Below are 12,259 nucleotides of genomic sequence, written 5' to 3'. Positions count from 1 at the left end.
ATGCAGCTCCGGGTATGAGGAAATACTGACCGGGTAATCCTCCATACGTGCATCCGGGATCCCAGACCTCACCGATGCATTGGCTCGTCGAACCGTGTCGCGAGCGGTTCTTCCACGGTTAAACATGCCTTTCAGCGATCTTGCTCCTATTGCAGAGCAGGTTTATCCCACCGGGACAATCGTGCGGACCCTTGTAGCCCGGAGGGCCCTGGGGAATCCCCCGCCTACAAGGAGCTCACGACATCTTACGCGGCAGAGGTCAGGTACTTGGACATCACACATAAGCCGGCGTCGGTGAGGCTACTACTCCCCCCTTGCTAGGTCTACAGGAATATCGTCCGCGGTCCGACCACACCTCATTCACACACTCATTCACACCTGGATGGCCTTCCCCAGGGGGAACCCCCCCGCCAGAGACCAAGATCCCCGCGCGGAAGGGTACACGCCCAGTTCATCAGGCCATCCCATGCCGTTTGATGGGGATCGGCCAACCCCCCGCTGTGGGGAGCGACTGACCAGACCGGCCGCCATTTGGCGACCGGGCCCGCCAACCGTCCCCTAATACTGCCGGGCACAGCGCTCACCCGGCAGGCCGACTGCCACACAGGCTAAGAGCTCGGCTAACCCTCGCTTGGGACCTTCGAGTCTCAGTCAGGGAACCTAGGTTCCCCAGCCCAGCCTCTTACGTCCCTATTTCTGCATGGTGCAGCGTCCACCATGCAGTTTTGGTGGCTCTCACCGATGGGTCGCTCCGACCAGGGATCCTTAGATCCCCGGCAGGAGGGACCCATCGGCTCATTGGGCCACCGTGGGTGTACTTGGTCCAGCCGGTTCACCCTCCCCGGAACATCCGAGCGACCAGAGTCGCCCAGATGGCCCCAGGAGGGATCTCCGGCCTTCAAGCCCCCTCGCCACAACAAGGCGACACCCACGAGGGGGAACCTAACCTAACCTAACCATACTAAAAAAAAACCTAACCTAACCTAACCTAACCTAACCTAACCTAACCTAACCTAACCTAACCATACTAAAAAAAAAAAACCTAACCTAACCATACTAAAAAAAAAAAAAAAAAACCTAACCATACTAAAAAAAAACCTAACCATACTAAAAAAAACCTAACCTAACCTAACCATACTAAAAAACCATACTAAAAAACCTAACCTAACCTAACCTAACCTAACCTAACCTAACCATACTAAAAAAACCTAACCATAAAAAAAACCTAACCTAACCTAACCTAACCTAACCGGTCACAACCTAACCTAACCTAACCATACTAACCTAACCATACTAAAACCTAACCATACTAAACCTAACCATACCAAAGCCATACCAAAACCTAACCTAACCATACCATACCATACCAAAACCATACCATACCATACCATACCATACCAAAACCATACCATACCATACCATACCATACCCCGCTCGAAGTACCATACGACCATAATAGGATTGAATTCGCACAAATTTTCTGGGCCGTCGTACCCCGGTCACAATCTAGCCATAAACAACGGTCCGAATATAGTCTGATTACCATTTAGGACCTGACTAGCCATTCGAGTATCAGCCGAGTTCCATATAAGTCCTGACCAACCATTGGAACATCGTTCGATTACCATCTAGGATCTAACCAGCCATCCGGATATCTCCGAGGTACGATCTAGGTCCTGACCTACTATCTAAAGAGGTGATACCATCCGGGAGCCACATAGGTACACCATCGAGGTTACGGGACAAGTCCACCAAGGCAGACCACTTAGAGGACCACGAAGGAGACCACATAGGATCACAAGAAGAATCCCGTATAAGTCGCCGCATAGGTCCATGTAGGTTGACCACTCAGGGAACCAATTAAGACCATAAGAGCCACATAGGTAGTCGATTTAGCGAGGTGCCACATAGGTACCACCTAAGAACCATATAGGTCAAAATTAAGTTATTTATAAATTATTGATGTGCGCTGCGTTCTTAACACTGTGGCATTGGAATTTTTATTATTTACAGGTCTAGTTTTGTTTTAGCTACATTTTGTAAAACGTACTTTTGCGCATATATACCTTGTCCGATAAGGTATCCGTCGCCACGAGCCGATTTATTATATTGTTTTTAGTTTAAGAACTATAAAGAATTTTGTGTTTTATATAAAAGCGGGCGACGCATCATGATAGCTACGGTCCTGACGCGAGCATGACAAAGACGTATACAGTGCGTGCCGCGTCCGACTATAGAGCGGACGTGCGGACAAAGGAGGCGCGTAGTGGGGATAACAGTCCGTGGGAAGCGGCGGATCCCGAGGGGGAGAGGAAACGGCCGTAGCGAGCGGCGCAGTAGAGAGCCCTTCCGGGGATAGTTGATTGCGAGACGGCGCAAGCCTCCCGTAAGTACCAGAAATTCCTCGAGCGTGATCGTAAGTTCGTCTATTTCCATTCCGACGTGCTACGCGTAATTGTATAGTGAATCGCGCCATAGATTTATACGTCTACGAGATTGTACCATATAGGTATTCGCGGTCAGTAATACTCGCTAGTGAATAATGTTCACGACTCTGTGACTCCAACGTTCGGGATACGAGAATTGATAAAGGCCTAAAGCGGTTATTTAAGACGCGCGTCGTTAAAGAAGCTTGATGAACGGAAGTCTGATATTTTATATTCCGCAAATACGTCTTAGACCATACGACCACATAGGTCAGCGCGAAGGGCGTGGCCCATTCGAACCGACGTAGCTAGTAACAACAATAATAACTATTATTTCAGGGTAGAGTATAAGAGCGTTATTGTATTTTATAATTATATATGTGATATTGTTTGTTTAACATTTATTCGAGATATACATACGTACCCATCATACCTATCCTCCGTTCGTACACGATCGTATTCCATATAGGTTCCGACTGTAGTAAAGAATCCGTCCAGCGACGCGAACCAGCATTTCATATAGATTTCTTTGATATTAATTCAAACCGAAGGTTTCCTTATTAATCCAAAAAATAAGGTGGCGACCGATAATAAAAGGTGCGTCGGGGGCAAAGCTGAGGCGCGGAACTCGAGACAGACAATTTTAACCAAAAATTTTTCAATTTGTCCATAAATATTAGCTCGAGACCATCGCGGTATTTTCGCGGACCCTTACAGGTGCACCATCCTGTTCATTGGAACCAACCACGTAGGAGTACCATCTCGGTACCAGACTCGCCTCCTAGAGGTCCCATCAAGGTGGACCATCAAGGTAATCAACCGATCCAAGGAGGACACCATAGGGGCTCCGAATAGGAGACCATACAGGTACCATACCGTTTAGGGTACCATCGAGGGATCATAAAGCAAGGCCATACAGGTACCAAACCATAGAGGCACCATACCCTGTAGGGTACCATCGAGGGTCCATACAGGGGGACCATACAGGTATCAAATAGGTACCATATAGGTAAGAGTCACCATATAGGTGAGGTCCAAATTTTATGGTCACCCGCGCTCCGGTCACAACTTAACGGTTAAATTTTATTTTGGCTTGGCCGAATTTATTAGATTGTTTATTATAACACGCATATGGATTAATATATTCATTATTTTATGTTCTACAAGTAACCACGTATGGTGAGGTGCATATTCGTAATTAACGAGTCTTTATTATTAATAATTTGTTAACTAACTTTAAATCGAATCACGAAACAACCAGCTCACCATCCGTGTTGAAAATCAAGTTTTGCGTATTTTAATTGAAATACTCGAGGTAACTAAGAACCTCTTGATAAGAAATATCGCGTGCGATAATTTATTTATTTACTATCGAATCGTTGGTAATAGCGATAGCGGTAGCGCGCGATAATTTTATAAAAATTTTATTTAGCACAGCGGGGGCCCCGATTAGGTACGAGCCTGACGCATGTATATAGACACGAAGTGCGGCGACCCGCTTTGTAGATAAGGGTCGTCTTTGTAGCGAAAACCGCCGTAGAAAAAAAAAAAAAAAACGAGCAGTAGGGGAAGCCGTTGTGCTTCGAGCAGGCACAAGCCTGCTCAGTCGTTGCTAGGCACGTGAAGTGTGCACAGGAGTCGTTGCTGGACGCGCGAACGGTGCACACACGTGTTGCGGAATATCGTCCCGTAACAAAGGGAATTGCGTCATAGCGTAACGAGAGGTAATTGCGAAACCGGGCGTGGGTGAACACTCGCGGACAGTGCCCAGGATTATCCTGCCGTGCGAAAACCCGAGGGAGTAGGAGGAAAAGCCGCTGGTGACACAGAGCGAGAGAGCTGCTGCATCCCGGCGTTAATCCCCCTACGTGAACGTCTCAGACATGTAAGTCGCATGCCTCTAGTATCGCGCTAGTATGTTCTGTGATCTCGATCCGTTACGATAACATAGAGTCAGTAAAAACGCGTAATTGCGAAGTAACCACCTAAGAACCTATCATGATGACCGGGATAATTGAGAGAACTGATGCATAGCAATCGACTCCGACGATCTGTAATTCGCATGTGCAAAGAGCGTCACCGCGTTTAGTTAGATCCATTGTCGTTAAATAATTAGGATCGAAATTATAGTATTAAATAAAACTTTAAGCTACTACCACACCATACCAACTGTGGTGAGATGCGTTCCTGTGCTGTGCTGCTGGATTATTTCGTTTAAAATAAGTTCTATTATTAAGTACACTCTATTTACATAACCTTCTTTTATTGTAACAATATATATTTTAATTATAACGCGGCTAAACAATTATTTCACATTTACCCGACCAGTAGTTAGATCCGTTACGTCTATTGTTATAACTGATCCATCCAGAGGCGCGAACCTGCTATGGTTAAATCGTAATTAGTAATTCAATTCGTATAGGGTTTCCTCGTAGAACCGAAAACGAGGTGACGACCGGAATAAAATTATCAGGACTGCGTACCGATGACAGTCTTTCGCGGAATTCGTGTTTTCGCGTTAATAAACATTATAGATGCCGTGGGAGGCAAAACTGGGCCGTGGAACAGAGCGAAACGTGATTGACCAACCGTGGTGTGCTGGATTCTAGGGATATTCTCGGTTCAACGACCAAGAACTAGAGATGATAGATACCTCCGACCATCCTAAATCCACAATTTATTAATATTGAGCGATGTTCACCATAAGGAAAGAGCGGACCAGTCGTGGTTAAAATAAGACCTAATCAGACACTTCGATAGGCGATCCAGACATAGAACATCCGAGGTACTAGAAAAGGTGAACCGGAGGTGGAAACATTCGTGGATAGGATAGGTAAACCAAACGTGGAGGAGATGAGGTACCTAAATAAGACATCCATAGGTGAACCAAAGGTGAACCAAATAAGGCTACCAAGCGTGGTAGCTAACAAGTACCGAGAAGGGAACCTAGTGTGGATCCTAAACAGGGCACCAACCGTGGTAACCAAGATTGAAAAAGGGTCACCATATCTGGCTAGGACCAGAATCCACGTTTTTTAAACTCATTCAAGCTCTGGTCACAGTTGCAAGAAACGAAATGAAATATTTTCATTCGCTGACAGCTTACGTTACAGCCTTACAGCCTTACTCTTCCAGCTATTGTAGACGAGCCTTAAGACCATTAAACAGTCCCTGAGGCTACACAGCTTGGGGACAATCACGAACAGGCGCAACGTACGTACCGAAACGGCGATGGCCGGATGGGAGGCCCCAGCCAATCAGAAGCCGGGAATTCGTCTCCCGCCGAAAAGCGGCTACATGCTGCGGCGAGGCAAAATGGCCTCCAGTTAGACTCGGGCACTCAAGCCGCACGGACCGCGTCACTCTCCAGCAATATACTGCGTCATTGTCGCGGCGTTAGTAATGTTCGAACGCCTAATTAACGCGGACGCGAGGTCCTCTCATTAGCGAGTGTAGTCTGTATCGACACGCGAAAATTTGCGGCTTCTCGTGTAATTCTGATGACGTGTCTCGACGAAATCGCGAAAAAATATTTCGCGGTCGGGCACGAATTACAAGCTTACGTGTACGCGGACGCGAAAGGCCTATTATCCGAACGTCATTAATAGTTTAATTGTGCAGTGTTTAATAGTGCAATGACAGTGTCCGTGACAGTGAGCGATCCGAGGGATTACATTCACAATGAGGGATGAGGCGACGTTCCGAGACACAGGGATTATTTCGGTCGAGGATTATGATGCCGCGAGTAAAGGACACCAGTAAGAATACGACAATGTAAGTCGCATGCATTGAGTACCATGTATTTATTATTTTTATATGATAACTAATCTAAATACGTTAACATGAAATATTATTATCCAAATTTCTATTTTTATAGAAGAAGATAATAATTTAACCAAATAAAAATAAACCAAAATCAAATTATATCATTTTATTTGTATCTTCTCCAAAAATAATGGTATCACAAAATTTGCGTCAAGCATTACAAAATTTCAAGTTTGCTTACTCTCCTTACGGGATTCAAATTTAAATGTCCATTTGTAAAAAAATATTTTCGAGAGCACACAACTGTTGTCTCCGTTTCTTGTTGTCATCTTTTTTCGTCAGCTCTTTCAAGAGCTCCATGTCCTATCTAGACTTTCAATGTCAATGAAGAAAAAAACCGTAGCGAATATTCTCCATTCATTCCGATCAAACATTCTTTCTCTATCGCTGCTTACCAACCAGGAACGCTAAATTTTTGTTCCAGACGTTGCGAGAAGCAAGTCTGGCGGACGCTGATGCCGCACCGGAGGATCTGGTTCGGGCAGAGCAGGGTCGGCTGGAAGGTAAAGTTTACAAGTTTTTTACACATCTTTGTCCAACCCTTTAACATCTTTGCTTTTGCAACTTGTTCCTCATCAGCTTTCTTGAAAGCTTCATGTCTCATTTGAATTTTCAATGTTGGAACTAAAATATTGAGATAAATATCCCATATCAAAATATTTCCGTATTTCCGATTTACCTCGATCATAGATATTCTCTCTCCACCACAGATTACCAACTGGGAAAACTACATTTCTGTTTTAGTTGTTGCGGAAAGTAACAACAATCCGGCAGATGCGGATGCCGTACCGGTGGATCCGGTTCGGGCCAAGCAGAGTCGATCGGAAGGTAAAGTTTACAAGTTTCCTATACATCTGTGTTCAACCCTTTACGATCTTTGCCTTTGCAACTTGTTCCTCATCAGCTCTCTTGAAAGTTTCATGTCTCATTTAAATCTTCAATATTGAAATATAAATATTGAGATAAAAATCCCACATCAAAATATTTCCGTATTTTCGATTCGCCCGATCCAAGATATTCTCTCTCTACCGCAGGTTATTAACCGGGAAATTATTTTTCTGTTTCAGTTGTGCGGAAAACAACAGCAATTCGGCGGACGCGGGTGCCGCACCGAAGGATTCGGTTCGGGCCAAGCAGAGTCGGCTTGAAGGTAAGTTTACAAATTTACTATAATCCTCTGTTTGACTCTTGCCGATCTAGAGCTGGGATATAATTTCCGACTCGACTTGAATTACGATCGCAAAGGGTAAACTACAATTTTACTCGCCCGCACTCGTTGGTCTGATCTCATAAACGAATGTGAATTTTTTGTTACAGAGTTGAAGCGGAACGTGGCCGGCTCTGACTGCAAGTCGTTTCGGTGAGTAAATGCAAAATAAAAAGAAAAACAAAATTCCGCATGACGGATATGGTGTGACCAGATGAAATATCGTTCAAGTCAATGCGAATTGCAAATAGATTCTTGCATGTGTGTGTTTGTGACGTTGAATTCAATACATTGCTCGAAACAATTAGGGAATTATTTGATCGCGATATCCTGCATTACATACGAGATTTAAAATAGTGAATGATTCTCTATTGATATTCAGTCATCTGAATAAGAAATATTCTGTACAACCGCGATGTACAAACACGAAATCGTCATCAGCTGCTTTATTTTTATTTTTCAAGCGGGCCGCAGAATTATTTAACGATATAATTATTTGACAATATTCAATTGTCCGTGTAAAATATATTCATACGCATAAATGCCGATACCGTTGCTGCTTTTCTTTTATTTGCAAAACAGGCTGTAGAATTATATGGCAATATTGTCCATTCATCACGATCCCTATTGTCTCGAGTAGCGTATAATGCGCGCACAGATTGCGCAAGCGCACGCCGAGCTTGAGGTATCCTCGCTCGCGTGCCTTTGAATATCGCGACCGCGGTTATCAAAATACGCATTTTTACCCGTGCTCCAACAAAGAAGACTTAAATTCTCATTTCGCCAAAGTATCGCGAACGTAAGCTTCGTCGTGACGGAACTATCATGCGTGAAAACGTTGCCCCGCTTCTCTATTTTTGCGTTCCCTTGAAGCGACCGGTTTTTGATTGTCTAATCTTTCCTCACGTGCATTCGTGAATATTGCACTCGTAGATATCGATAATACCGCATTTTCGTGACTTTTCCGATGCAATCGCGAAAAGCGCCGTAAAAGTCCGTTGGACGAGTCCATAAATTTTCACACAGTTTTTGCTCCTTGCCGATCGAGTTTATAAAGTCCGTTTCGCAGCGCATAAAAAGTTTCCACCGATGTCGACATAAAACGTTCGTTATTTGACGCAAATATCGCCGCTCTAATACAAATATCGACCGCGTCATGAAAGTGTAGCAATCACCGTGGGACGCGCTGCAAGATGAATGCTGAGCGACATGGAGAGCGGTAGCGGACATGGAAGAACATTGGTAGACCTGGTTGGACATTGGCAACGGGACATTACCAACATCATCATTGGTGAGCGTTTGACTCAATACTTACAGAGAGCTCTTTTATTATTATATTGTGCATGCCGCAAATTTGCATTGACATTTATAACGAAAAATATATTCCATGAATTATTGCCATATATTATAGCTATATATTATTGCCATATATTGTTGCGATATATTGTTGCCATATATTGTTGCCGTATATTACTGCTATATATTATTGCCACACATTGCCACGTATTATCCCCATATTATGGCCACCTGAAATCACGCGAGCAATCGAGAACACTGAATTTACCGGTAATCGCAAAAGCGCGCGGTAGACGTCACAGATTGATGCCAGCAGCCCGCATCAGAGCTGCCCGATAACAATACTCTTGCTACAATTTAACTTTAAACTAAAGCGGTCTCCGATCGCAGGAAACTTTCTATAGCGGACTAACCCTTCGAGCAGAATATTCCCGAGAAGCGCTCTTCAGATAAACGCTAGTTATAAGCGAACATGCCCCGTTAGGGCCCCGACGCGGTCTTGTTGTCGCAGAAAATTAGGAAGAAAGGAGCTAAACATCCGACACCGTTGTGAAAAGAAGGACGATGACGTCCCTTCGCGAGTAAAATATTAGGCCCTTGCGAACGCGAACGTCAAATTCCACCACGGCTGCGAACGTCCTCCGACCAGTTTCTTCGCGGAAACGGCTCAAAACCTAGAAACGCGCTTTCGCCACAATATAGTCCTATATTAACCCTATTCACACCATAAACATCGACTTCCAACTCCATGTAGAAGCGAAGATATCAACATTAAAATTAAAGAATTAAATTAAAATTTATTTAAATTTAAACATGTAATCTTCGGTATCTCATAAACGACTCAAAAAACAGGTACACGCTTTTGCCCTAAATCTCGACACTCAATTCACAATAGAAGCGGAGATATCAACGGTACAAGTTGAAAAATTTTAATCTCCGATATCTCCTAAACGGTTAGAGATACAGGCCTATTTCTGGCACCAAATTAAAGTCCAATCAAAAACCTACATTTTGCCGTAAGTGACGACACTCTGCTCCCACTAGAAGCGGAGATATCAACGGAGAAAGGTTGAAAAATTTTAACCTTCGATATTTCCTAAACGGTTAGAGATACAGGCCTGGCTCTGGCACCAAATTAAAGTCCTCTCAAAACCCTACATTTTGGCGTAAGTGACGACCCTCCGCTCCCAGTAGAAGCGGAGATATCAACGGAGAAAGGTTGGAAAACTTTAACCTTCGATATCTCCTAAACGGTTAGAGATACAGGCCTGGTTCTGGCACCAAATTAAAGTCCTCTCAAAACCCTACATTTTCGACTACATGGACGACTCTCTACTCCCAGTAGAAGCGGAGATATCGACGGAGGAAGGCTGGATATCGACGGAGAAAGGCTGGAAAACTTTAACCTTCGATATCTCCTAAACGGTTAGAGATACAGGCCTGGTTCTGGCACCAAATTAAAGTACTCTCAAAACCCTACATTTTGCCGTAAGTGACGACTCTCTACTCCCAGTAGAAGCGGAGATATCAAAGGAGAAAGCTTGGAAAACTTTAACCTTCGATATCTCCTAAACGGTTAGAGATACAGGCCTGGTTCTGGCACCAAATTAAAGTCCTCTCAAAACCCTACATTTTGCCGTAAGTGACGACTCTCTACTCCCAGTAGAAGCGGAGATATCGACGGAGAAAGCTTGGAAAACTTTAACCTTCGATATCTCCTAAACGGTTAGAGATACAGGCCTGGTTCTGGCACCAAATTAAAGTCCTCTCAAAACCCTACATTTTGCAGTAAGTGACGACTCTCTACTCCCAGTAGAAGCGGAGATATCGACGGAGAAAACTTGGAAAACTTTAACGTTCGATATCTCCTAAACGGTTAGAGATACAGGCCTGGTTCTGGCACCAAATTAAAGTCCTCTCAAAACCCTACATTTTGCCGTAAGTGGCGACTCTCTACTCCCAGTAGAAGCGGAGATATCAACGCAGAAAGGTTGGAAAACTTTAACCTTCGATATCTCCTAAACGGTTAGAGATACAGGCCTGGTTCTGGCACCAAATTAAAGTCCTTTCAAAACCCTACATTTCAAAACCCTACATTTTCAACTACATGGACGACTCTCTACTCCCAGCAGAAGCGGAGATATCGACGGAGGAAGGCTGGATATCGACGGAGAAAGGCTGGAAAACTTTAAACTTCGATATCTCCTAAACGGTTAGAGATACAGGCCTGGTTCTGGCACCAAATTAAAGTCCTCTCAAAACCCTACATTTTGCCGTAAATGGCGACTCTCTGCTCCCAGTAGAAGCGGAGATATCAACGGAAGAATGTTGGAAATCTTTAACCTTCGATATCTCCTAAACGGCTGGAGATACAGGCACGCTTTTTTGCCACAATATATTCCTATATCAACCCTATTCTCACCACACAACTCGACTCTCAATTCCCAATAGAAACGGAGATAATAACAGTACAAGTTAAAAACTTTAACCTTCGATATCTTCTAAACGTCTCAAGATACAGGTACGCACTTTTACCACAAAAATACGAGTCCAGTGTCAACCCTATTCTCAGCATGAAGCTCGACTCACAAGTTGTCATTTGAGACTCAAACCTGATATCATTTTAATTTTCTCTCAATACCATTAGATGGCGCTGAACTTAATATGCCCAAATCAGAATGAAGCATTTTCCAGTTAATTTTTATCGCATTATTATTAGCATAAAGAGCCAATTATTTTAATAATTAATTCCAAAATCTTCTTTACATATCTTTGCTATTATTTTTCATATAATATTAAGATAAAAATATATCTCATCGTAATTTTTAAGTGCAATTTATGCTTTTGAATAATACAACGCAACTTATTAATTTAATGCAATAAATAATTACAATTTAACAAATTATAACTTTAACCGAAATAACAATGACGCAAGCTAAATAACTCAGCATACATATTGAGTTACTAATTTATTTTTTAAACGTATTTAATGCGCGATGTTATTTCCCTCCTTCATTTTAACAAAACTAATAAAACAATTACTATGTAAATACTTAAATGCAAGAATTTCTTCTCTTTTCATCGATATAAATATTTGTACAATTCTCGTTCCTTTTTCCGAGTATTTATCTCCATACCTTTTACTTATTTCTTTATTATTAAAAATGGATTTCATAGAAATAAGGTTGTACAAGTAAAGCTGTTACTTCATCAAGATATGTAGAAAAATAATAAATAATATTGCGGAAGAAAAGAATACTTTACGAGATGATAAGCAAAACTCAATCAATGAACATGCAAGTGATGTCGACGTTTATTACAAGTAGCTTTCCTCGGTCACTGACCTCGGTTACTGACATTGTGTTCTTCACTATATAGGTTGCTCCCCAAAAACACGCCGTTTTAGGACATTCTAATAATTACACCGCTGAAGAGAAATATTATAATCATAAATCAAGCGTAAAAGAATATACGAAATTTTAATTGCTTAACATATGACATTTCG

At 42.9% G+C, this 12,259-nt stretch overlaps 1 long non-coding RNA gene across 1 annotated transcript; it reads left to right on the top strand.

Annotated features, from left to right (window-relative positions):
• Nucleotides 1-7,048: 7,048 nt before the first annotated feature.
• LOC112590345 (uncharacterized) lies at nucleotides 7,049-7,591 on the top strand. Its single transcript, XR_003114134.1, has 3 exons — nucleotides 7,049-7,079; nucleotides 7,319-7,401; nucleotides 7,569-7,591. It is a non-coding gene; the product is annotated as an uncharacterized LOC112590345 (long non-coding RNA).
• The last annotated feature ends 4,668 nt before the right edge of the window (nucleotides 7,592-12,259 follow it).

The sequence above is a fragment of the Harpegnathos saltator genome, unplaced genomic scaffold (assembly GCF_003227715.2).
Source record: "Harpegnathos saltator strain DR-91 unplaced genomic scaffold, Hsal_v8.6 scaffold125, whole genome shotgun sequence".
NCBI classification, from domain to species: domain Eukaryota; kingdom Metazoa; phylum Arthropoda; class Insecta; order Hymenoptera; family Formicidae; genus Harpegnathos; species Harpegnathos saltator.
The sequence above is the reverse complement of the archived record's forward strand: the minus strand, read 5'-3'. Positions and strand labels throughout refer to the sequence as shown.